This window comes from Eriocheir sinensis, chromosome 10 (assembly GCF_024679095.1).
Source record: "Eriocheir sinensis breed Jianghai 21 chromosome 10, ASM2467909v1, whole genome shotgun sequence".
Lineage (NCBI taxonomy): Eukaryota > Metazoa > Arthropoda > Malacostraca > Decapoda > Varunidae > Eriocheir > Eriocheir sinensis.
This window is the reverse complement of record NC_066518.1, coordinates 12,635,712-12,661,046: the sequence shown is the minus strand read 5'-3', so window position 1 is coordinate 12,661,046 and position 25,335 is coordinate 12,635,712.

Here is a 25,335-nt window from a genome sequence, read left to right as displayed (position 1 = left end):
TGCCCTTGATTGCTTCCTTTGCTCATAAAAAATGCAAACTCAATCTGCTTACCTTCCAGGCGGGCGTTTTCAACTTGCACACTCGCTTCTCACCTGCGAATAAAGAGATAAGTAAAATTAGAATGAATACTGTCACACCTGACCATGTATAAAGAACACACACACACACACACACACACACACACACACACACACACACACACACACACAGATAACCCCAGCTAAAAGGCAAGCGAAAAAATATATTCTCTTCAGGCTCAGTCAATATTTTTTTCGTCATTATTTTCGGCTCCTGGCTCACGAATCACAAACAGCCAATCACAGCGACTGATCACGGTCAAACGATGCATTCCTCTCTATTTGGCGATCGTGATTGTTGCCTCAAATATGAGCTTTGGCCGGACGAGAGAGAGAGAGAGAGAGAGAGAGAGAGAGAGAGAGAGAGAGAGAGAGAGAGAGAGAGAGAGAGAGAGAGAGAGAGAGAGAGAGAGAGAGAGAGAGAGAGAGAGAGAGAGAGAGAGAGAGAGAGAGAGAGAGAGAGAGAGAGAGAGAGAGAGAGAGAGAGAGAGAGAGAGAGAGATAGAGAGAGAGAGAGAGAGAGAGAGAGAGAGAGAGAGAGAGAGAGAGGAGAGAGAGAGAGAGAGAGAGAGAGAGAGAGAGAGAGAGAGAGAGAGAGAGAGAGAGAGAGAGAGAGAGAGAGAGAGAGAGAGAGAGAGAGAGAGAGAGAGAGAGAGAGAGAGAGAGAGAGAGAGAGAGAGAGAGAGAGAGAGAGAGAGAGAGAGAGAGAGAGAGAGAGAGAGAGAGAGAGAGAGAGAGAGAGAGAGAGAGAGAGAGAGACGAGAGAGAGAGAGAGAGAGAGAGAGAGAGAGAGAGAGAGAGAGAGAGAGAGAGAGAGAGAGAGAGAGAGAGAGAGAGAGAGAGAGAGAGAGAGAAACAAACAAACAAAAAGAGGGGAGAGAGAGAGAGAGAGAGAGAGAGAGAGAGAGAGAGAGAGAGAGAGAGAGAGAGAGAGAGAGAGAGAGAGAGAGAGAGAGAGAGAGAGAGAGAGATGGAGGAAAAATGTCAGGAGGCAATCATAGGTTAGCCCAACTGGGCGGCGCAAGCAATACTCGGTGATTAAAATGTGGTCAATCGCTCGCTATTCTGATTAAACAGAAAAAAAAAAATAGGAAAGTCGGACTCCGAGACCCTAAAGCGGGGCGGATGTGGTGGGGCAGTTGTTGTTGTTGTTGTTGTTGTTGTTGTTGTTGTTGTTGTTGTTGTTGCTACTATTGTTGGTTTTGTCATGCAGTTGTTATCGTTGTTGTCGTTGTTATTTTATCATGCAGTTGTTTTCGTCACTGTTTTTGTTTTATCATGCAGTTGTTTTCGTTGTCTTTTTTTTTGTTTTATCGTGCAATTGTTTTTGTCGTTGTTTTTGTTTTATCATGGAGTTGTTTTTGTCGTTGTTTTTGTTTTATCATGCAGTTGTTTTCGTTGTCGTTTTTGTTTCATCATGCAGTTGTTTTTGTTTTATCATGGTTATTTTTGTCGTTTTTGTTTTATCACGCAGTTGTTTTTGTCGTTGTTTTTTGTTTTGTTTTTATCATGCAGTTATTTTTGTTGTTGTTAAATCATGTAATTACTGTTGTCGTTGTTGTTTTATCATAGCTGTTTTGTCGGTTTTTTTTTTGTTTTGTTTTATCATGCAGTTGTTTTTGTCGTTGTTTTTTATATCATGCAGTTGTTTTGTCGTTGTTTTATCTGAGGGGTTTTAGGGTTTCGCGGTCTTAATTTTTTTTTCTTGTTTTGTTTTAGTGGGCTGTTTTGTTTTGGCTTTTTGTTTATTTGTTTGTGCGGGCTTCTTCGTTTTCATTTATATTTACCCTTGGGCTACTTCCTTCACTGTAAAATAAAGTAAAAGAAAACAATAAAAAAATCATGCAGCAGTTCCAGTTTAGCCCCACAATTACCTCTGTGACGCGCGATCCACCGACGGCCGACCGCTGCCCATTACCCGGAGTCGACACATCAGGAATGTTTTGCGTCCCAATATTTGCTAATAAAACGAGGAGGAAGGGGAAAAAAGCATGAATTCCTAAGCCCGATCGTTCATTTACTTTTTTTTTTTTTTTTTTTTGGTGGATGTGTGTGAGAACGGGGGAGGGGGAGTGGCGTGTGTGGGGTGGAAGTATGTGTGTGTTGGGGAGGTGTGTGTGTGTGTGTGTGTGTGTGTGTGTGTGTGTGTGTGTGTGTGTGTGTGTGCCCGCGGTATTCCAGCGCAGGCCAAGGATAAACTCACCCTCCTCCTCCTCAACGACTTATAACATTTTAGATACTTTTCTAACGTATTTTCAGATTATGTAACAATGTCGTGTAATTAATTCCAGCTCAGGCCAAGAATGATAAACTCAACTCTTCATCAACATACAACTTTTTATTGTTTTTTCCTTCTCAAACTTTTCCCGACGATGCAACTTCCTCGCACGTATCTCATTCACCTTCCTCACTTCTTCAACTTCTCGAAAAAATATGGTATGAATCTACTTCCAATTAACATCATGCTAATAAAAACACTCACCAAGAATTCATCTACAAAAAAAAATACGTAACTTCAGATTTCCCTTGCACAAAAACCATGATTAAGGAGCTAAGATTTCTTGGGTGCTAACTTTTCCAAGGCTGATCCACTGTATAGAAAACTTGCCTATAAAATGTCTAACTTCATTCTCCTTCTAAACAAAACTTATAATTAAGTACCTTCAAATTTCTATGAGCCCTCCCTAAAAGATTCCCAGCAACTTTTATTTTATATATCTATGAGGCGGAGAAAGGGAGATTAGAGAGGGAGGTGGTAAAGGAAGTAAAAAGGGAGAGAGTGGGGTGGGTAAGAGTGTGTGGGGGGGGGTAGAGGGGGGGTAGGGAGGTAGCCTGGAGTCGAGGGGGGTAGGAAGGTATATGTGATGGGTGTTGTGTGGGGGAGATTAGCCTGGTAGGGGGATGAAAGGGAGATGAGTTGAGAGGAGAAGAGGGACGGAGGAACAAGGAAAGGGGAAGGAGGGAGGGGGAAAGGAAAGGAGGGAAGGAAAAGGGGAGGGGGGAGGAGTAGGAAGCAAAGGAAGGAAGGGTTTGAATGGGAGAGAGAGAGAAGGAAGGAGTGGAAGGGAAAGGGAAACGAGAAAAGAAAGGAGAGGGTGGAGGGGGTTAAGGGAGGTTGGAAATGGGGGAGGGAGAGGAGGATAAGGCAGCACGGGTAGTGGGTTTAGCGTTCACGAAATCACTGTGAAACGAACTAACTTAGAACCCGCTCTTGAGAACCCAGTGTATCTCTTCTGTGGCCTTCAAAACCTATCGTAGCAAGGGCCCAAAGCGTTTGAGACAACGAGGCCTCCAGAATGGCTGCGGCTCCGGAGATTCACTGACCAACCTTAATAACAACATTAAAGGGAGCTTCCATAACACTCATAACGCAGCCGAGTGGAAGTTCATGTCGTCCACGTATGCTTATAATGTCCATCCGCGTGTGTTTATAAGCCTCATAAAAGTACAAGGCCGTGAAATTGAAGCATCAGCGCTGAAAACCTTTCCCATGCACCTTGGCGGCATCTTGGGCAGACCAGACCGGCAAGGAAAGGAAGGAAGTGGAGCGGAAAAGTCGAGGATGTGGAGGAAGCGAAGAAGGAGGTGGAGGAGGGTGAAGCAGCAACGCCAAGAACCTTTTCCACTGAGGCGGCATCTTGGGCAGACCAGACCGGCAAGGGAAGTGGAGGATGAGGCGAGAAGGAGGAAGTGGAGGCGAAGGAGTAGAGAAGGAGGTGGCGAAGGTGGAGGGAGGTGGAGGGTGGACAGCAACCTAGAGGAAACAGCATCTTGGGCAGACCAGACAAGATCGGGAAGGCAAGGGAAGGAAAGTGGAGGAGGCGGAGAAGAAGGAGGAGGTGGAGAAGCTGAAGGAGGTGGAGGAGGAGAGTGGTGGGCAAGCAGCAGCGCAATCTCGCGGCGGATGAAAAGTTACTGTCATAACCTGCGGGGTCCACCATCCACCACCAGTGAAAATAAAGCCGAATGGAGACTCAGCTACCATTTATATCCGAGAGGAGACGGTGACGGCGCACTGATAGCCTTGGGACGCCTTGGCCCTTGGGAGGTTCGCTGGGCTGGCTGGCTGGCTGAGGAAGGAGGAGGAATAGGGGGGTGCTGAGGGTAAGGGTTTAAGGGGCATCTGTCTGGGCGTGAGGCGTGGCGTCTTCGTGCTTGTGTCAGTCCGGCCTGTTCCTTTTCCGTCCGGCTTATGACTCGCTGTCTTCTCGTCCCAAACTCGTCTCACTCCCAGTTTCTCGTAAAGCCATCATGGTATATATTTTTGCGCCCTCTCCTCCTCTCTCTCTCTCTCTCTCTCTCTCTCTCTCTCGTTCCGACGACTCCCCAGCCTTTCCTCTTATGTCGCCCTTCCGTTCCTTGTCCTATCAAATTATCCCATCTCTCTCCTCTCTCCCTCTCTCTCTCTCTCTCTCTCTCATTCTCTCTCTCTCCGTCCGTCTCTCTCTCTCTCTCTGGTCCTTTTCCCCTCAGTTCATCTGTAACCCCACACGCCACCCACACTTTCTCTCCTTCTTCCTCCTCCCTTCCTACTCTTTTCCTTCCTTCTCTCCCTCCTCCTCCTTATCCCCCATTACATCCTTCTTTCCTTTCCTTCATCCCCTCCTTCCCCCTTTTTTTTTTTTCAACCAAGGAGACAGCTCAAGGGCACCCCAAAAAAGAAAACAATAATAAAAAAAAAAGCTACTCGCTGCTCCCAAAAGAATCAAAAGGGTGGCGAAAGAAAGGTCAATTTCGAAAGGAGAAGTGTCCTGATACTCTCCTTTTGAAAGAGTTTAAGTCGTAAACAGGAGGAAATACAGATAAAAGAATATTGTTCCAGGGTTTACCAGCGCGAGGGATGAAATAGTGAAAATGCTGGTTAACTCTTGCATAAGGGGTTTGGACAGTATAGGGATGAGCATGAGTAGAAAGTCGTGTGCAGCGGGGCCGCGGGAGAGGGGGAGGCATGCAGTTAGCAAGTTCAGAAGAGCAGTCAGCGTGGAAATATCGATAGAAGATAGAAAGAGAGGCAACATTGCGGCGGACTTTAAAAGGTATACTATCAGCAGTCGACCCTCCCCTTCTTTTCCTTCCTTCCCTCTCTCCCTCACTCCTTCCTTACCCCCCATTACATCCCTTCTTTCCTTTCCCTTCCTCCCCGTCCATTCCCTCTCCCTCCATTCCCCTCTAGCGCCCTGACGCCGTTGCTCCTCGTGTCGCCTTGATAATAATCCCTCGCGTCTGTCGCTGCGTACGACCGAGGCAACCGAGACCGCCACGCCGAAAAAAAAATTGGTTTTCATATGTTCCCCCCGTCGGCGTTCTTACCAACACAACTTTCCCTAAGCCTTCCCCTCTCCCTAAGCCTCTTTCTCTCTCACTCTCTTTTTCTCTCTCCCTCAAAGCCACCAATATCGCTCCCTCTCCCTCGCACTCGTCCCATTTGTATGCGTAGAAATAATGTACTACACGAAAGTTATATATGAAAAAATGGTTTCCTAGTTCTCTCCCTTTTTTTACGTCCCCTTCCCCCTATTCTTATCTCTCTCTCCCTCTCTCTTTTTCTCCCTCTCAAAGCCACCCAGATCCCTCCCTTTCTTCCATCTCTCCCACACACTCCCATTTGTATACGTACGGATAATGTTCTACACAAAAGTTATATATGTAAAAAATGGGTTCCTCTTTTTCTCCCTTTTTCCCCCTTTTCTTCTGTTCATCAGCGGTCCATACTAAGCAAGAGCGGCGCGTCCGAGTGTTGGCACGGCGGCGTTTGTGTCCGTGTAGCTTCGTGTCTGAAATTAAGAAGGAAATTGCTAGTGGAGGAGAGCCGCAGGGAAGGAGGAGGAGGAGGAGGAGGACGCAGCGATGGTAGTAGTGAGTGTTTTTGTTGGTGGTAAGAATGATGATGGTGGTAGTGGTGGGTGGGGGTGGTTGTAGTGGTGACAGTAGAGTTGAGCTGATGGTAAGGATCGAAGTAAGAACAGTAGAAGTAGCAGCCATTAAAAGCAGTAGTGGTATAAGTAGTAATAGTAGTAGTAGTAGTAGTAGTAGTAGTAGTAGTTTTGCTGTGGCAGTAGTAACAGTGGCAAGGTACTGGTACTAGTGGTAGTGGTAGTTTTGATTGTGGTGATAGAGGTGGTGGTGTTGGTGGTGGTGGTGATAATGCCGGTAGTAGCGATGGTGACTGTGGTGGTGGTGATGATGCTGTTGGTGCTGGTGGTGTTGCTTGAGGTTATGATTGTGATGGAAGAGGTAGTGGAGGTGGTCGTGGAAGAGGAGTTGGTGGCGGTAGTAGTGGAGATGAAAGAGGTGGAGGAAGTGGAAGAGGTAGTGGTGGTGGAAGTGGAAGAGGTAGTGGTGGTGGTGGTGGTGGCGGCGGTCCAGGGCTGCGAGGTCCCGCCAGGAGCCATTAGTTGGTGGTTGTTTTAGGGCGTAACAAGCCTCGTGTAATAACCCGCCGCCCTGATAGATGGTCCGCGGCTGCTAACGTGGAGAAATGAACGCCGTGGTTTGCGTGTCACAGCTAATGACGTAACAAGGGGGTTTCTGCCCCGCGCTGCCGATTTAATTATACCCGACCTTGATGTTGGATGCAGCGCCCGATTTTTCTTCATACGAGCGCGTGTGTATATGCAGACAGAGAGATGAATATTTATGAGACCGCATACCGAGATGGATACGCGCCCATAAATACCAATACGCGCCCCGAAGAGGTAATAGATACTCAGGGAAAAATAATAGGTACGAATTTTAACGCATTGAGAAAAGGGCGGACTCAGCAAAAAATAACTTTACTACACCCAAAGCTAAAAAAAAATGACTTACCCAAAATAAAACTTTACAATACCACATTTAAGGCTGAAAATAATTATAATGGAAAACGGTTAACTAAAGAAAACAGAAACATGATAAAAAAGGAATACATAAATTGCTCGTAAACATAAGAAAAGATAATTTATATGACTAGATCAGGGTAATAAAGACAGAGAAATATGAAGCAGTGAAATTAAGACCATCCCGTATTTAGGAATGAAAAGAAAAATATAAAATTATCATAAAGAAAGTTTAGACACTGCCCGAAATTGCTCAGCCAAGAAAGGAAGAAATTGACGAAGGAGAATGAAACAACAAAACAAAACGCAGCTAGGTGAAACTTCCGACAGGGGGATAAAATAATTGGAGAAGAAAAGAGAGCGTAAAATCAACAGAAAATGTGGAAAACAACCAGAACGAGGGAAAAGAAGGAGTTAGTGCAAAATTAAAGAAAATGAAAGAATGAGACCATGAAAAAGAGAAACAATAAAGCGAAAACGCTAAGGAGCAAAAGGAAAACACATCCGGAAAGAGAAAAAGCAAGACCAAACAAATTACCAAAGAAAAAAGAAATAGCGAAAACAAAATTACAAAGCAAGAAAACAACTACAATATTAAATAAACGATGTTAACAATAAAAAAACACTACTAATACTACTACTACTACTACTACTGATAATAATAATAACCACTCAAATTTTTTTTTTCCCCGTTCTTCTTTTCTTTCCTTTGGTTGTTTGAGGGGTCAATTGGGGCGAAGCTGACGAGGACCGACGAGGCCACCCCATTAGTTTCTCCCCAACGAGGCCAGTTATTGCGTCAGGCCTCGTCCACGTTCTCGTGTGTGTGTGTGTGTGTGTGTGTGTGTGTGTGTGTGTGTGTGTGGTGCTGATTAGTCGCCTGTGTGGGGGGTGGGGAAGGAAGGGAAGGAAGGGAAGGGAAGGAAGGGGAAGGGAAGGAGGGGAGGGAGGAGGTGATTGTGTGTGTGGGAGGGAGAGTGGAAATACATGACAAAAAAGGAAAACAAAAATAGAACAAGAAAAAAAAACAAGAAATATAAAGAGTGATTCTGAACCAAATAGTCGTAGAAAAAGAGAGAGAAGAGAAGAGTGGAGAAGAGAAAAATGAGGAGAAGAGAAAAATGGAACGAGAAGAGATGAGAAGATGTGATGTGAGACGAGAAGAGAAATAAGGAGACGAAAAGAAATGAAAAGAAGAGAGAGAGAGAGAGAGAGAGAGAGAGAGAGAGAGAGGAGAGAGAGAGAGAGAGAGAGAGAGAGAGAGAGAGAGAGAGAGAGAGAGAGAGAGAGAGAGAGAGAGAGAGAGAGAGAGAGAGAGAGAGAGAGAGAGAGAGAGAGAGAGAGAGAGAGAGAGAGAGAGAGAGAGAGAGAGAGAGAGAGAGAGAGAGAGGAGCGAGAGAGAGAGAGACAGAGAGCGAGAGAGAGAGAGAGAGAGAGAGAGAGAGAGATATGAGGGGGGGAGGATCGTTGGAGAAAGGCGTCCATAAAACAAGACTCGTACATCGGTGCTTTTTCATGCTCTTGTTTGCCGTGGGCGTGAGTTAAACAGTAAACAAGGGGAGGAGGCGCCGTGTGTGTGTGTGTGTGTGTGTGTGTGTGTGTGTGTGTGTGTGTGTGTGTGTGTGTGTGTGTGTGTGTGTTGAAGGTAAGGGAAGTTTCCACGGTAAGTAGAAACACTTTTGTGAGCTTCAGTAAAAAAAAAAAAAAAAAATAGTATGACGTGGAGTGATGGAAAGGGAAAATAAAAATAAAATAAAAAGGGAAAGGGGAAGCAGGTAAAGTAAGGTAAGTACTTGGGGGTAGCAAAGAGTGAAGGGAGGGGGGGGGGGGTTAGTTTACTGTTGTTGTTGCTGTCGTTGTTGTTGTTGTTTTACTGGTAATGTGTTTTTCTTTGCTGTTTTTTTGTACCACCACCACCACCACCACTACAACCACCACAACCACCAGCAAAAGCACCATAACCACCACCACTACAACAATTATTACCACTACTACAACAACAACAACAACAACTACACACCACTCTCCTGAAAACATAATTTACTACATCTGCAGTAAGCTCCCAGAAAAAGAATACATACATGAATAACACAAGTATTCTGACCACAAATTATTTTCGCTTTAAATAAAATTACAAAAAGGGGCAGGAGGAGCGGACCCGTGAATATGCAAGTTATAAGAGTGAAACTGCACTGTGATATATAATATTTCGTACCTTCACACATATTTCGCCTTTGTTTACTTCACACGTTATATGCCGCTCGAAAATGTTCCTTACCCCAAAATATATCCCATTAAGAAGTAACTAGCTCGTTTTTCTTTCCTTTTTCAGTCCACTATATGCTACTTTTTAGACCTTTTTTTTTTCATTTCATTAGTGTTTTCATACTTTCTCAACCTTTCACCGCATGGGACTTTCTTTTCAATCTTCATCCATACAGTTTTTCGTATCTTTCTTTATCTGTGTTATAATAATTTAATTTAAACAACGATGGGCATTATATTGTTGAGTTGCCATGGTATCCAGATAAAATAGATTCTGTTGCTTCTAATCATTTTGTTGCCCTTAATGTGCTGGACAGAACTGGACCACTTAAGAAGAAAGGGGTTACTAGATTATTATTATTCCTTTTCTATCGCATTATACTTTTCTCATTGTCATTATTATTTCTCTTTTTTTTTTTACCTCCATCTTTATCTTTATCTTTTTCTTACTTTCCTTATCTGTATCTGTTTTTTTTTCTTTTCTGTCGCCTACCTTTCTCATTATCATTATTCTTGTTTTTTTATTTTTTTTATTTCTCCTATCCTCATTTATATCTTTTTCTGTGATATCATTTTCTAGACCTCTCTCTACTACGACAACTAAAATTAACAACAATATAAATAAGAGTGAGGAGAATAAATATTACTAACGACCAATTACTAAATGACAAAAATGATGGAAGGAAAAAATAAAACGAGCGATAGTTAACAACAACTTGGCAAAACATTTTACATTAATTGTTCTTCGCCATCAGAAAAATTAAATAACGACCTCGCACAACACAACTATTAAATTTTATCATTATTATTATTATTTTCATCACCATCACTATTATAGTCTATTCATTTGGGCAAGGCCACTCACGGTAGCTGAGTCCCAGCGACTCCACTTCCCCCTTCTGGCTGGGTACCTCCGAGCTGGATGATATAACCTACTTGTCATGTTAAGTAGTCAACATAAAATGGTAAGTAGTAATAATAAAATGTTAAGTAGTCAACATAAAATGCACATCTAACACAAACTGTTAATTTCTGTTCAAGCACTGCCCAAGGTGATTTAATTTATTTATGCATTTTATGTTGACTACTTAACATGACAAGTAGGTTACATCATCCAGCTCGGAGCTACCCAGCCAGGAGAGGGAAGTGGAGTCGCTGGGATCAGCCTAAGGTTTGCCCTTAAATGAATAGACTATAGTTTTTTTTTAACGTTTCCAGCAATATTTAACTTGACGAGTGAAAGAAGGAAGACAAGAGAAAGAAAGAAAAAAAAGGAGAAAGATAAGGAAAGAAAACAGTTGGCATAAATATTTCCTTCCGAGGTCGAAGTGTTTTCTCGTCTTTTTCATCCATTATATTTATTTTTATTTCATCTTATCATTTTCTATTTCAAGACGTTGTTGCTTACCTGCACTGAAACACACACACACACACACACACACACACACACACACACACACACACACACACACTACTCTCCCCCCCTTTCATTTCCTCTTTCTTCCTCCTTCCTTCTTCTTCCCTTACCCTTCTTCACCTTTTCTTCCCTTCCCTTCATGTTTCAAGTCCTCCTTTTCTCTATTTCTTGCACCCCCTCCCCCAACACACACACCTCTTCCCTCGTTCCCTCTTTCTTCCTTTTTTCCCTCTTCCCTTACCTTCTTTCACCTTTTCTTCTCTTCCTTCATGTTTCCAGTCCTCTTTTCTCTATTTTCCTTGCACCGCCCTTCCCCACACATCCACCCTCCCCTCCCCCCACTCCCTCACACACGCAGTTAAAAACAAAAGAAATAGAAACACTCGCAAATTACTAAATCTTTACAAATCTAATTAACAAAACGAAGCCTAATAATAATAATAATAACAACGCTGCGTGTCTCAAGGTCGAAAATCACCACTACCCACTAATAACATCCAACATATTATACCAGGCGTAATTAAATCAATTATCTCCCAATGGCCTCCACCACCACCTCCCCTCCCCTTCCCCCTCCCCCTTATCCTAAATAATAAATATAAAAAAAACTCTACGTGAATTAAATTTGCGTCGGAGCGGAAAAAAATACATGCCTGAGCTATAATTAAACAGATATAAATGATGTTTTGCTATAATATTCATTTTTACGCTTTCCAGGAGGGAGAACAGCGTGAGGCAGGAAGAGAAAGAGATTTGGAATGGATGAGGGAGGTCACGGAGAGGGGAGTGAGAGGGAGTGGAGGGAGAGGAGAAGGCCAGGGGAGTGAGAGGAAAATGGGGGAGAGGTAAGGGAGGAAAGTAAGAGGGAAAAAAGGTAGAGCAATGAGGAAAAGGGGCAATTCGAGAGGGAAAAAAGGGAAAGAAATAAAGGAGAGAGAGAGAGTGAGAGGGATGAGAGAGGGGAAATATCACACATGTTTCAATAAAAAATTAAAAAAAGGGGGAAAGTGAGAGGGAAATGAGGTAGAGCAATGAAGAAAAGGGGGAATTCAAGAGGGAAGAGAGGGAAAGGAATAAAGGAGAGGGAAAGAGAGAGAGATTAGAGAGGGGAAAGATCAATTGGAGGGGAGAGTGAGAGGGAACTGGAAAGGGATAACAGAGAGAGAGAGAGAGAGAGAGAGAGAGAGAGAGAGAGAGAGAGAGAGAGAGAGAGAGAGAGAGAGAGAGAGAGAGAGAGAGAGAGAGAGAGAGAGAGAGAGAGAGAGAGAGAGAGAGAGAGAGAGAGAGAGAGAGAGAGAGAGAGAGAGCACAAATGAAAAGAAGAGGCAGGACAGTGACAAGCTACACTAACTATCTAATCAAAGGTGGCTGGAAGATGAACTACAGCAAAGGCGAAGGCGGAGGAGGAGGAGGAAGAAGAGGTAGAGGAAGAGGAGGAAGAGGAGGAGGAGGAGGAGGAGGAGGAGGAGGAGGAGGAGAAGGAAGAAGAGGAGGAGGAGGATGAAGAAACATGGAAACATGGACTAGCAGGTAGCAGAAAGCCTGCCGGCTCATTACTAGGCTGCCTGCGTTCAGTGATTTAATCAATCCGTTTGCCATAGGAGTGGCTTGCAGGGAAGGATTAAAGCACTTGTGTATCTACTCTTGGGAACGTTCAGTTCACTCCCGATGCAGCAAAGTGGCGATCAATGAGTTTCTTGAAGGAGTTGATGGTCTCTGCGCTAGCCACTTCTGCAGGAAGGCTGTTCCAGTGGTGAACAACTCTATTCGAGAAATAACTCCTGCCGATGTCGGTATTGCATCGCTTTGCTTGAATTGTTTTTCCGTTGTTTCTTGTTCTCAGCTTAGTTTGTAGCGTGAAGAGTTTGGAGTGATCAACGTTCCTGAGCTTGTTCAGGTACTTAAAGACTTGTATCATGTCTCACCGCAGTCGTCTCTTTTCCAACGTGAAGAGGTTGAGTCGCTCGAATCGCTCTTCATAGGGCTTCGTCCTCAGTGATGGTATCATCTTCGTGGCGCGGCGCTGTACTCTCTCAAGTAATTCAATGTCTTTCCTGTAATTAGGAGACCAGAATTGCACGGCGTATTCCAGGTGGGGCCTTACCAGCGAATTATACAAGGATAACATAACTCCCGGCGTCTTGTATTCGAAATTCCTCGCTATGAACCCAGGCATTGTATTGGCTTTCTTACAGGCGGATTTGCAGCGTTTTGTTTGTTTCAAGTCACTGCTGATGGTGACCCCGAGGTCTCTTTCTTCTTGCACTACATGTAGTGGTTCGCCACCCATGTGGTATGTGTGGTTGCTGCTTCTGGATCCGATATGCATTACTTTACATTTGGAAGTGTTGTAGGACATCTGCCATTTTTCTGACCACCGAGTGATCTGGTCCAGGTCCCTCTGGATAATTTCGCAGTCTGCCGTCGTGAGGGCCTTCCCACCCACCTTTGTGTCGTCGGCAAATTTTGAAAGATTGAATTTTAATCCTAGTTCTAGGTCGTTGATATATATGATGAAGAGTATGGGTCCCAGCACTGACCCCTGTGGCACTACACTTGTGACCGGGAGCCACTCGGAGGCCTGTCCGTTGAGTACAACTCGTTGTTTTCTTCCAGTGAGCCAGTCTTTGATCCACGCTGTCAGATTGTCGCCTAATCCCGCCGACTTAAGTTTCTTGAGGAGTCTTTCGTGTGGTACTTTGTCAAAGGCTTTCTGAAAGTCTAGATATATAACATCACTGGGGATATGATTATCCCAGTTTTCATAGATACCTTGGAAGAAGTCCAATAAATTGGTTAAGCATGAGCGCTTGTTCCTGAAACCGTGCTGAGCATCGGAAATGATGTTGTCTTCAAGGAACCTAACGAGTTTGTCTCTGATGATCTTCTTGAGGATTTTTCCCGCCACTGAGGTTAAGCTGATTGGTCTGTAGTTTAGGGCCACGCTTTTGTCTCCCTTCTTGTAGATCGGTGTTACATTCGCTTGTTTCCAGTCTTTTGGGACTTTGTTTTGTTGTAGTGACAGATTGTAGATGGCGGTGAGTGGCTTGAGGATTTGCTGCTTGAGTTCCTTGAGAAGCCTGGGTGACAAGTCGTCGGGTCCGGTGGACTTGTTTGTCTCGAGTTTGTCTAGGTACTTTTTCACATCCCGTTCGTCGATTGGGCCAATTTCTAGGGGCGTGATTCCCATCGGCGGGGTAGGGCTCTCGGGTACGGACTGGGTATTCTCGACGGTGAACACATACGCGAAGTTTCTGTTTAGGATTTCGACCATTTGTCTACTGTCTTGTGTTAGTACGTCACTTTCATCTTTTAGGGGACCGATATTGCTTTTTGTCTTCTTTTTGGTTCTTATATAAGTGAAGAACTTTTTCGGGTTGGACTTGGCTTCGCGTGCAATTTGCTTTTCATAGTCGCGTTTACGCTGGCGAATGAGAGTTCTGCAAGCTCTGAGGCTTTTATGGTACTGTTGGCGTTCCTCGTCAGTGCTGTTTTCCTTTAGCAAGTTGTATTTTCTCCTCTTTAAGTTAATCGCCCGTCGAACTTGGGTAGTCATCCATGGTGGGTTTGTGGCATTATTTGTTCTCCTTGTCTTCATGGGAACAGTTGTTCTCTCTACCTCCAGGAGTTTGTTCTTGAAGCCATTCCACGCGCCGTCCACAGGAGTGAAGTTCATGGGCTCCCAAGTTGTCTGGGTTAGCAGCTCACGAGCGAAATTAAAACTGGCTCTTTTGTAGTCTGGAATCTCGGACGTGCTTTCGGTGAGTTCATGGTCTGTTCTGATCTTTAGGCGAATTAGGTGATGGTCGCAACCATCCAGTTTTTCGCCGACTTGACATTCACGTGTGAGATCGGAATCGCTCACGAGTACTAGGTCTAATAAGTTATTTTCCCTCGTCGGTTGGGTAGCAATCTGAGTTAGAAGTGTCCTCTAACATTTCGAGCAATCAGTTACCCTCCCGGTCTCCAATCATCGTGGTTCAGTCAATGTTGGCACAGTTAAAGTCCCCGATAATGACTGATTGTTTGTTTTATGTTAAGGTGTGAATTTCCTCGTACAGCGCTTTGTCGTCCGCTGCTTGTTGCTTTGGAGGTCTGTAAACGGTTCCAATCGTTATTTTGTTGTGCTTTCTAGTCTCCAGTTCAACATATACAGTGTCATATTTCTCTGAGTCTTCTTTGGTTATTTCCACGGCAGGGTATTTGTTCTTGACGTAACATATAACACCTCCTTTCTTGTGAAGTCTGTTTTTGTAGAAGCTCTCGTATCCCGGAATTGAGAATTCGGTCATTAGGTGGTCAGAGGTGGCCCACGTTTCGGTGATGGCAATCACGTCCGGTCTTTCTACGTCAACTTAGGCAAGTAACTCATCCCGTTTGGGTATTAAGCTCTGCGCGTTGGTGTATAGGACAGAAATGTCCTTCTTGACTTCAACGCTTCGAGGCACAGTAGTTTGGTGTCTGCGTGTGTTTTCTGTTGGAGGCCTTGGTGTATGATGGGAGGTCTCTATTGGTTGGTTGTTTACGGTACTTTGGTGCCTCTCCCGCACTCGGAGATTTTTGAGTACAAAAGTACCTCCTCGTTCAGCAACCTACCAAGCTGTGATGAGCCAATCGAATTGAGGTGAAGACCGTCAGGACGGAAAAGGTCGGGGTTATCATAGAAAGGAGGAGGAGAAGGAGGAGGAGGAGGAGGAGGAGGAGGAGGAGGAAAGTCTAGGACGGGCCGCCGTGGCACCCATTCCCCGGAGGTCATAATCACCTCCCTCACCCCTCACCTCATCCCTCCCTTACCCAGCCCCCCTTGCCCCTTGTGGCCCTGCCTGCCCGCACAAAATAAAGGGACGCCAACCAATATTACGCGAGAAATGAAGTGCGCTTAGGGCTCCAGATATGGCAGCGGAGGTCTCTCTCTCTCTCTCTCTCTCTCTCATCGTACTGCGTCTTGTACGGTTCAGAATCAGTTTATATCACTTACTTTTTTTCCTTGCTCTGTTTTTACTCTCTCTCTCTCTCTCTCTCTGCAATATACATTTACTACCGTTTCCAGCCGTATCTCTTCCATGCCTCCTCCTCCTCCTCCTCCTCCTCCTCCTCCTCCTATCTGCCATCTTCCCTACCCTACCCTCCTCCTATGCCTCCTTCCCTTCCTTCCTTCCATCCTGCTCCTAGCTCTTGTCCTTCCAGATTTCTTTTCCTCAGTTTATTTTTTTTATGTTGTACTTGTTATTCGTTTCCAAGGCATGCAGTGTTTGTTATGTTCTTTCTCTTGCTTTGTTCTTTCTCCTACTTTCTTTTTGTTACCCACTCTCCTTCTCCTCCTCCTCCTCCTCCTCCCTCAGCAGCCTTCCCTTCCTCGCCTTCTTTAGCCCTTTTTTTCTTATCCTTCCCTTTGCTCATCCTCCTTCGTCCCCCCTCTCCCTTATTCCCTTCCTCGCCCTTTTTATATCCTTTTTCCTCTCCTTCCCTCTGCTCCTCTCCCCTTCCTCCTCCTCCTCCTCCCCTTCATCCCCTTCCTTACGTCCTATATCCTTATTTCTCCCCTTCCCTCTTCCTCCGCCTTCGTCCCTTCCTCTGCCTCCCCCCCCCCCCCTCCTCCCCGGCCGCCGCCAAGACGTGGTGCCCTGAGCATATTGTCCCAGCAATTTATGGCCACACAGTATCACCCATTTATTAAGCTCTGATACCAACTGACGCTGGGGCCCGGCCTTTTCCACCGCTATTATTGTGTTCGTGAGGGGGGAAAGGAAGCAGCAAGGACAAAAAGAAGAAAGGCGGACATGGAAGGAGTTGAAAAGAGAGAAATAGGTAGTAGGGAAAAGGAAACAAGGGAAATATAGGGAGAGGGGGAAGGGAGAAGGAAGATGGGGTGAAGGCGGAGGAGCAGAGGGAAATAGTTAAAAATGAGTGAAAGAAGGGGAGGGAAAAGGAAACAAGGGCCAAAAAAAAAATTAAACTGGAGAGACGATGAAGAAAAGATGAATGCGGAGTGAGTGAGGTTAGTGTAAAGAATTCATGGGCGAAGAAGGGAGGTTCGCAAGGGCGAGAAAAAGAAGCAAGGAAAGAAAAAGAAACATGGAAGGAGTTAAAGAAGAGAGAAAGAGAGAAAGGGAAGGGAGGGAAAAGGAAGCAAGGATAAAACGAAAAGAGGGGGACATGGAAGGAGTTAAAAAGAGAGAAAGAGGGGGGAGGGAAAATTAAGGAAACAAAGGGAAAGGAAAACATGGAAGAAGATTTTTTTTTACAGTAAAGGAAGCAGTTCAAGGGAAAAAAAAAAGATAAAAAAACGCTAATCACGGCCCTTATAAAAGAGTGTATAAGTGAATGTCCAAAAAAGAGGTCAAATGAGTGAAAGAGGAGGGGAGGGAAAAGGAAGCAAAAGGGAAAAAAAATAAGACATGGAAGGGGTTAAAAAAGAGTGAGACAAAAGAAACGATGAAGAAAAGATGAATGTGGAATGAGTGAGTAAGTGAGTGAGTGAGGTTAGAGACTTTCTGGGTGTGGAGATTTAGAAGAGATAAGGAAAGGAGGTTCGTGGGGAAGGGAAAAGGAAGCAAGGAGGAAAAAAAAAAAGAGGGACGAGGAAGGAATTATAAAGTGAAAGAGGGGGGGGGAGAGGAAACAAGGACAAAAAAGGAGGCATGGTAGGAATTATAAAAAAATAAGAGAGGGGGAGGGAAAAGGAAGCAAAGAAAAAAAAAAGACATGGGAGGAATGAAAAAAGAGTGAAAGGGGGAGAAGGGAAAAGGAGACAAAGAAAAAAAAAGACATGGGAGGAATTAAAAAGGAGTGAAAGGGGGGAGAGAGAGAAAAGGAACAACAAAACAAACAAACATGGAATGAATTAAAAAGGAGTGAAAGAGGGGGAAGGGAAAATGAACAATGACAAAAAAAAGGCATGGTAGGAATTAAAAAGAAAGCGGGGGAGGGAAAACGAAGCAATGAAAAGAAAAAAAGACATTAAAGGAGTTAAAAAGGAGTGAAAGGGTGGGTGGGAAAAGGAGGCAAGGGGGAAAAAAACATGGAAGTTAAAAAAGGAGTGAAAGAGGAGGGGGGGAGGGAAAGGAAGCAAAGAAAAGAAAAAGACATAGAAGGATAAAAAAAGAGAGAAAGAGAAGGGAATTGGAAACAAGGATATAAAAAAAGAGACAGGGAAGGAGTTAAATTAAAAAAAGAATGAAAGACTGAAGAAAGAACTTGCGCGTAGAAGGATGAATGTGGAGTGAGTGAGTGAGTGAGTGAGGTTAGAGAGAATTCGAGGGTGAAGATCTACCAGTGAGATAATGAAAGGAGGTTCGTTTTCTTTTAAAAGGGAAGATTTGGTGTCTTTTTTTTACTTTTTTTTTTTACAGCAGAGGAGACAGTGCAAGGGCGTAAAAAAAAAAAAAAATAATGAAAAAAAAAAAAGCCCGCTACTTACTGTTCCTGAATAGAGTGGCCAAGAAGATATATCATTTTCGGGAGGAGTTTTACTGTTGGAAGAGGCATAAGACACTGGTAGAGAGATAAACAATAGTGAGGTTTAAAGATTGCTAATTACTAAGCGAAATAACACAATGACAGTGATAATTATGGAACACTTTCTATGATAAAGAAAATGAGAGGAAAGAGAACACGTAAATGGAATCCTAACTGTGTAATCGTAATCGTTTGCTGCTACTACTCTTAATATAATCTACCGCTACTGCTTTTCCTAACATTATGAGGTTGTGGCGATATGAGCAAGCCACCATCACCCACTACCTTCCTACCTTCATTCCCTAACTCACACTAACACCACCCACTACCCACTTCCTTCCTTCCTTCCTCATGTCATTAGGCTCGTACAACTACCCATGAAAAGCCTTATCCAATGCGGGTATGTACGGCCCCGAAATGTTAAGACAATATGCACTTTTCTTGGCATTATGAGGATCTCTAAGCTCCTATCGCCACAACCTCTACGAAAGACTTACCAAACATGGGTGTGTATGCCCCGAAATGTTTGAGAATATTGGCCTTGCAGTGTCCCATCCCTTCATCAGTCACCCTTATTTTTCCTCTGTTTCATTGTTGATCTCCTGGTCTAACCTAACCTACATTTTCCCTCTAGCATATTCATTTTACCTTCACCATCCGCTCTCCCTATCCTCCCTCAGCCGTTTAGTCTCCCTTCTTCGTAGTGAATAAATAAATTAAACTTCCCCTGCGACGAAATAAATTGCTTTACGACGTTGGTGTTTCCACATATTTATTTTTACAACATGAACTTAATTTAATATGATCCTCTTCCCGTAGGAGCAGGAGGAAGAGGGCGGCGAGGCAAAGTTGAACGGCCTAGCGGAGGAGGAGGAGGAGGAGGCAAAGGGTGGGCGGCGGCGCGCACCTCTGCTGGGAGTTTATAGTCCCTCGCCCTTGATCCCAGAGGCGCTATGAGAAACAAGTGAAAAACGAGAAGCGCAACGCAGACGTGACTCGAGTTCTAACAAGAGTGAACGGCTTGAGGAACGAACGAACGCCGCCATTCCGCCACCCACTTACTTCCTTCCTTCCCTACACTTAAACGAACACCAACGACCACCACCAACTTCTTTCTTCTACCTTACACTCAAACACCACCACCATCACCACCACCACGCACGTCCTTCCCTTCCTACACGCAACAGCCAGTCACCACCACCAACTTCCTTTCTACCTTCCTTCCTTCTTTCTTTCTCTTTTCTTTCTTTCCTTCCTTCCTTCCCTACATTCAAACGAACACCAGCCACGATTACCACTTCCTTCCCTCCTTCCGTCCTCCCTTTCTTCCTTCATTACACTCAGCAGCCCGAGTACCAAGACCACAGTAAGGAGGGGATGGTAACAGCAATAACCACAGTAACAGCAACATCAACAGCAGCAGCAGGAGCCAACAGCATCAAGGGGAAAAGGGAATTAGGAGAACAGGGCGAGGGTGATGGTAGTGATGGTGGTGAGGTCTCGTGTTTTTATGGCTCATACTGGTGGTGGTAGTGGTGGTGGTTGGGGTGTGGCGTTATTAGTTATTGATGGTGTTAATGGTGGTGGTGATGGTGGCTGTGGTGATAGCTGTGGTGTTATGTCTTATGTTCATCACTATCGTTTATTTATCATCATTATCATCACCATCATCGTCGTTCTTATCAATTATGTTCTTCCATTCAAACCACTACCACATTTTATCACCAGTAATAATTGCCGTCGCTGCTTATAACTGTTCCTTTTTACTAAGTTGTTTCTTGCAGTGATGGTGAAGCGACATTTTCAATAACTTACGAGACGACGGTGTATGTAAGAGTAGTGTGTGGCCGCTCGGAGCAAAGGAAGAGATCGAGGGAGAACGAGAAAGACAGACAGAGAGGGACAGAGATAACAGCAGTCCCTCCGCGGCGCGTCGGGAGCCTGTCTATCTATCTGTCAATGTGTCTGTCTTCTCATCCTGTGCCGGGTATTGGTGGCGGCCGGACACTCCCACCAATACAGGGCTGAGGCTTCGGGGAACACACTGCGCCAAAACAAATTAAAGGAGGCGAAGTGTGTCTTGTGTGTTGCGTGTGTGTGTGTTTCTGTTGTTTCCTAGGAAGCCGCAACAAACACACACACACACACACACACACACACACACACACACACACACACACACACTCAATGCGTCGCTCTACATGCTTCCTTTTTGTAATGACGTGATGTTCAAGGAAAGAAGCATCAAAAGACCTCTAAAACAAAATTTGATTACTCTTTTATTGAGGGTCGTTTTCTATTGTAAGTATCCTTTTTGGAGGAAGGGAGAGAGAACAGTTAGTTGTTGTTTTTTTCTTCCCTCTCAATGAACTTTCTTTACCTGTAAACCCAAACCAAAAGAACCGGGGAAAGACACTCGTATATATATCATTCTGCAAACAACATACTTTTTCCCCTCCTCAGTGTGACTCCTTTACCCTCAAACCAATATATCAAACAAAAGCAACCGAAGAGAAGAGAAACATATTTGTACATATCATTCTTCAAACATCATTTTTTCTCCTCATCAAGTGCCCTTCCTTGACCATCAAAAGCAAAGCAAACCAAAGAAAACAGAGAAACACACTTGTATACCTTCATTCGGATATCCCTTTTCTCCTTCTCCATGTGGTTTCTCTATCCTCAAAACAACACGAACAAGAGTCACCACACACACACACACACACACACACACACACACACACACACACACACACACTTACATATACCATCCCTCGCAAAACATCATCATTCGTCGAACCGCGAAGAGCACCCAAGAGGCGGCACGTGACGACGCGGAGCCATCCCCTTCAAGACATTAATTCAAACACATGCACACTTCGCTCCTCCCCGCCGGCGCTAACCCAAAACTACGCACTCCTCCTCCTTTCCCCGGCGACGCTAAGCCAGACATATACCCGTGTGCTGCTTCCCAGCGAGTGCTAAACCGAGTAGTGCTTAAGGTTTTTCTAGTCACTCTTTCTCTCTCTCTCCTTCTTGCACTTGATATGAATGAAGACGAAGCGGTGTTGGCATCGAGTCGTGTTAGGTTATGTTAAGTGATCATGTTTGCGTTAAGCTGGGTTTTTTTCTCTTTCTTGAGCTTGGTATGAATGGCGGTGAAGGGTCTCTTGGCATCGTATTAGGTTAGGTTAGGTTAAGTGAAAATAAGTAAAGGAAGGTGAGGTCATGTTGAGTTAGACTGCGTGGTGTTAGATTACAAGGTTAGGTTAGGTGGGTTTTGTTCTTATTTTTTATTGCGGAAATGATGCCATAAATTTATGATAAGCTGCCTCGACCAAAAAAAGAATAAGACCGCTTACTTTTGTAACAGTTGCACTCTCATTTTCTTTCTTTCATGTTAGAACGTGCTTTACTCATGACAGCAGTGCAGCGTAAAAGAAAAAAAAAGTAGTAGAAAGAAAGTTATATCATAAATTAACTTAAAATTGATGAGTTACCACAATGTCTTTATAATGAAACACATGGCTCTATCAGGCGGCCTTTCCGGAGCGCCACCACAACACACTAGCATGTCGTAACGGTGCGCAAGAGCTAACAAAAATAAATGAAATAAATAAATAAATAAATAAATAAATAAAAATGAAAAAAAAATCGTCGCCCACATATGCACATGCGACGGATATAAACGGATCACGGGGAAAATGAATTACAAAGTGGCAGTAATTTGAGGCATTAGCACACTCAAAAAAAAAAAAAATGGTAAAAGACAAAAGAAAAAAGAAACTAACAAAATTCTCAAGCCTCATTACATCCTATATTTTTTTCTTCTTTATTTTTTTTCTCCCGCTATTACCACCACACTGAATATTACCACCACCACCACCACCACCACGCACTGGTTTTTCATGAATATTCTTTAATTAATCTCTTTAGCGGTGCATAACAAGCCTCAATCACACCCATTACGCCCTGGCTTATGTATCCGGGGCCTCTTAAAGCGTCGCCTCCTTCCCCTGCAGACACACACACCTGACGCTTTTGAACTGCTCACAACACCCCCCCCCCACAGATTACAGGAGGAGGAGGAGGAGGAGGAGGCGTAAGACAAGGGAAAGGATATATAAAAGCGAGGAAAATGGGCGCCAAGGACCTCATTCAATTCTACGACGATCACAGTTTTCACGCATAAAATTTGCCTGATTTTCGACAACGGCGGCGTTTCACTCAGCACTGAACCCAAGCGAAGTGTGTGGGGGAGGAGGAGTGGGGGCGGGGGGTGGGGGTAAGGAGGGGATTGAGTGTGAGTGGGGGAGGTGGGGTCACGACTGCACTACTGAAGGGTAATGTGAAGGTACTGAAGAAGGAGATGGAGGATAAGGAGAGGGAGGGAAATGTAAAAAAGAGGGAAAAGATGAGGAGGTATAAGTAGGAAGAAGAGAGGAGGTAGAGGGAAAAGAAAGGAGGAGACTATAGTGGGAAGAAGGGAGAAAAGAAGGAGGTAGAGAAAGAGAAAGTGGACACTGTAGAGGAGAGAGAGTAGGGAGAGATCAGAGGAGAGAAGGAAGAGGAGGGTAAGGACAAAGCATAAAGGGGAGAAGGGAGAAAAGATGAGGGAAGAGGGAAAAGAAGGGAGGAAACTGGAGAGTAGAGGTGGGAGAAATTAGAGGAAAGAATGAAGAGGAGTGGCGGTAAAGTGTGCATGGGGGGGAGGGGGAGAAGAGAGAGCCGGGAGGAAAGTGGAGGGGAGAGGAGGAGAGAGAGAACAGAGACAAAGCCATCTAGACAGAGACAGAGAGAATGAAGAGGAGTAGAGATAAGGGGGAGAGAGAGAGAGAGAGAGAGAGAGAGAGAGAGAGAGAGAGAGAGAGAGAGAGAAGGGGGGGGGAGGGGGGACTAGAGAGTGCATTTCAGACATGTCATGAACCGAATCACGCACTAAGCAAGAAGGGGAAGGAAAGACGCGATGCAAAATACCATATCCTCGCGTGCTGATTGGCTGCTTATTCGTGCCCGGCGCAGGTGAATGCTCTTTAATTGGTCCACAAGGTGCGCGCTGATGAAGGAGGGAGAGTGTTTTCTGTCACACCTGAACCCGCGACACACACACCTGTCACACCTGAGAACGACTATGACTACCCCCAACTAAACCTTACACTTACTTACCTATTACTCTCTCTCTCTCTCTCTCTCTCTGGCTCTCTCTCTCTCTCTCTCTCTCTCTCTCTCTCTCTCTCCACCTCCACCCCCCCAACCCACCCACACAAACACATAAAACTGCTTACCGTGTCGACAAATGCAAAACCGTTCACTATATATTTTCCTATGCTTCTATTTACATCACATAATAACAAGAACTGAATAAGACGGATCACAAACTCGCGTCTCCAGGGCAACGAGGAGGAGGAGGAGGAGGAGGAGGAGGAGGAGGAGGAATACATAGGAAGAACAGACACCAGAAGACCTATCGGTCTATGGCGAGGGTGTCTGTTTAATACCGCTACTTCTAGTAATCTACGTGTGGTAGGACAGGACAGAATAGATGAAGGCTCCTCCCCACCCACCTCTCCCTCCGGCAACGTGCTGGCAGGAAATAGTTAGAAGAGAACACCATGTGCCTTTAAGGAAGAAAGGGACATGGAAATTTTACAGTGAAGAGAGAAATAAGAGGAAATTACAACCCTTAACTTACACTACTGGTAATCTAAGCTGTGGGGAGCTGAGGAGGAGGAGAAGGAGGAGGAGGAGGAGGAGGAAGTCGGGGCGGTAAACACATCGGAGGAAGAGGTGGAGGAGGAAGAAGAGATGTAGCAGATTACCCGTCTATGTGTGATGAAGGACAAGTTACCTCTCCATATACGTTTCCATTTAATTAACTGCAAAGACAGAGCGAGAGTGAGCGAGAGACGGGTCGGTCCTGGCGCGGGGATCTCCGGAGCAAACCAATTATTCGCTTCCAGTATAAAAGTGAGCGATGTGATGAGTAGGTGAGTGAGAGGGGACGATGTGTGGCCATGCAGGAGATGTACGGAGGGAGGAGCGGGAGAGTACACAGAGGGAGATTTGAGGGAAGGAAAACCAGGGAGAGAGGAAGGTGGGAAAAAGTTCAGAAAGGAAAATAGAAAAGACAACGAAAAAGCAGAACGATGGAGGAAAAGCAAGGAGAGAGGAGGGTGGGAAAAAGTTCAGAAAGGAAAATAGAAAAGACAACGAAAAAGCAGAACGATGGAGGAAAAGCAAGAGGAGAAGGGGGAAAAAGGATCAGAAAGGAACATAGAAAAGAAATACCGGAAAAGCAGCAACAAGAAAAGATAAAGGAAAGAGGAAAAAACTAGGAAAGGAAAACAAAAACTGGAGGAGGTTAAGAGGAGCCTGATATAGCGAAGTTTGGAAAGAAGGAGAAAGGGAAAAAAAATAGATGATAGGTAGAGAAATCGTAATATAAAGAAGACAAAGGATAAGAAAGAAGCGAATCACGAGCAAGGAAGAAGAAAACAGGGACAAAAGGGATAAAAGACAAATAAAAACGCCTCAACAAACCAAAGAGAGGTTAAGAAAAAAGGGAAAAGGGAGGAAAAGGAAAAGAGAGCTAGAGGAAAGCAAGTTTTGAGGCAAACAGTGAGGACCAAGAAAATGGACTAAAAAGAAGGATGAAAGGAACGGGTTAGGGAACGAGAGGAACGTAATGAAAGAAGGAAGGAGGCTCAAGTGCGAGAAGGAGGAGGAGGAGGAGGAGGAGGAGGAGGAGGGCGTAGAAGAGGTTGAAGATAAGATGAGAAAGACCAAGGAGAGCTGAAAGAGAGAAAGAGGTGTAAGAGGAAGAGAAGGAGGGAGAAGGAGAAAGCGGATTGGAATAGGGTGCAAAAGGAAGCCGTGGCAATACGAGACTCTTCACCACATCGACTACGGAAGGGTGCAAGGAGGAAGGGAGTCGAAGTCGAAGAACCGAAGAACCATCCGAACCGGTCTCTCGTCAATTACCATTTCTCACGCACGGAAAACAAAAGACAGAAAGAAAAAAAAAACACAGCCACAAGCCGAGAAAAACGAAGAGTAAGAGTAAGACGTAAAATAATTAGAAAAAAATATCCTTGTGAGGTGATTCAAGCAAAGGAATGACTGCAAGAATGAAAGAAAAAGACATTGAGTACGAAGTGAATAGTATAGAGGAGGAGGAGGAGGAGGAGGAGGAAAGGAAGAAGCAGAAGCAGCAGCACGAGGAAAACAAAAGGGGAGGACAAGGAAGAAGAGGAAAAGGAGGAGAAGAGCAAGCAGAACGAGGAAAACAAATAGGGAAAGAAA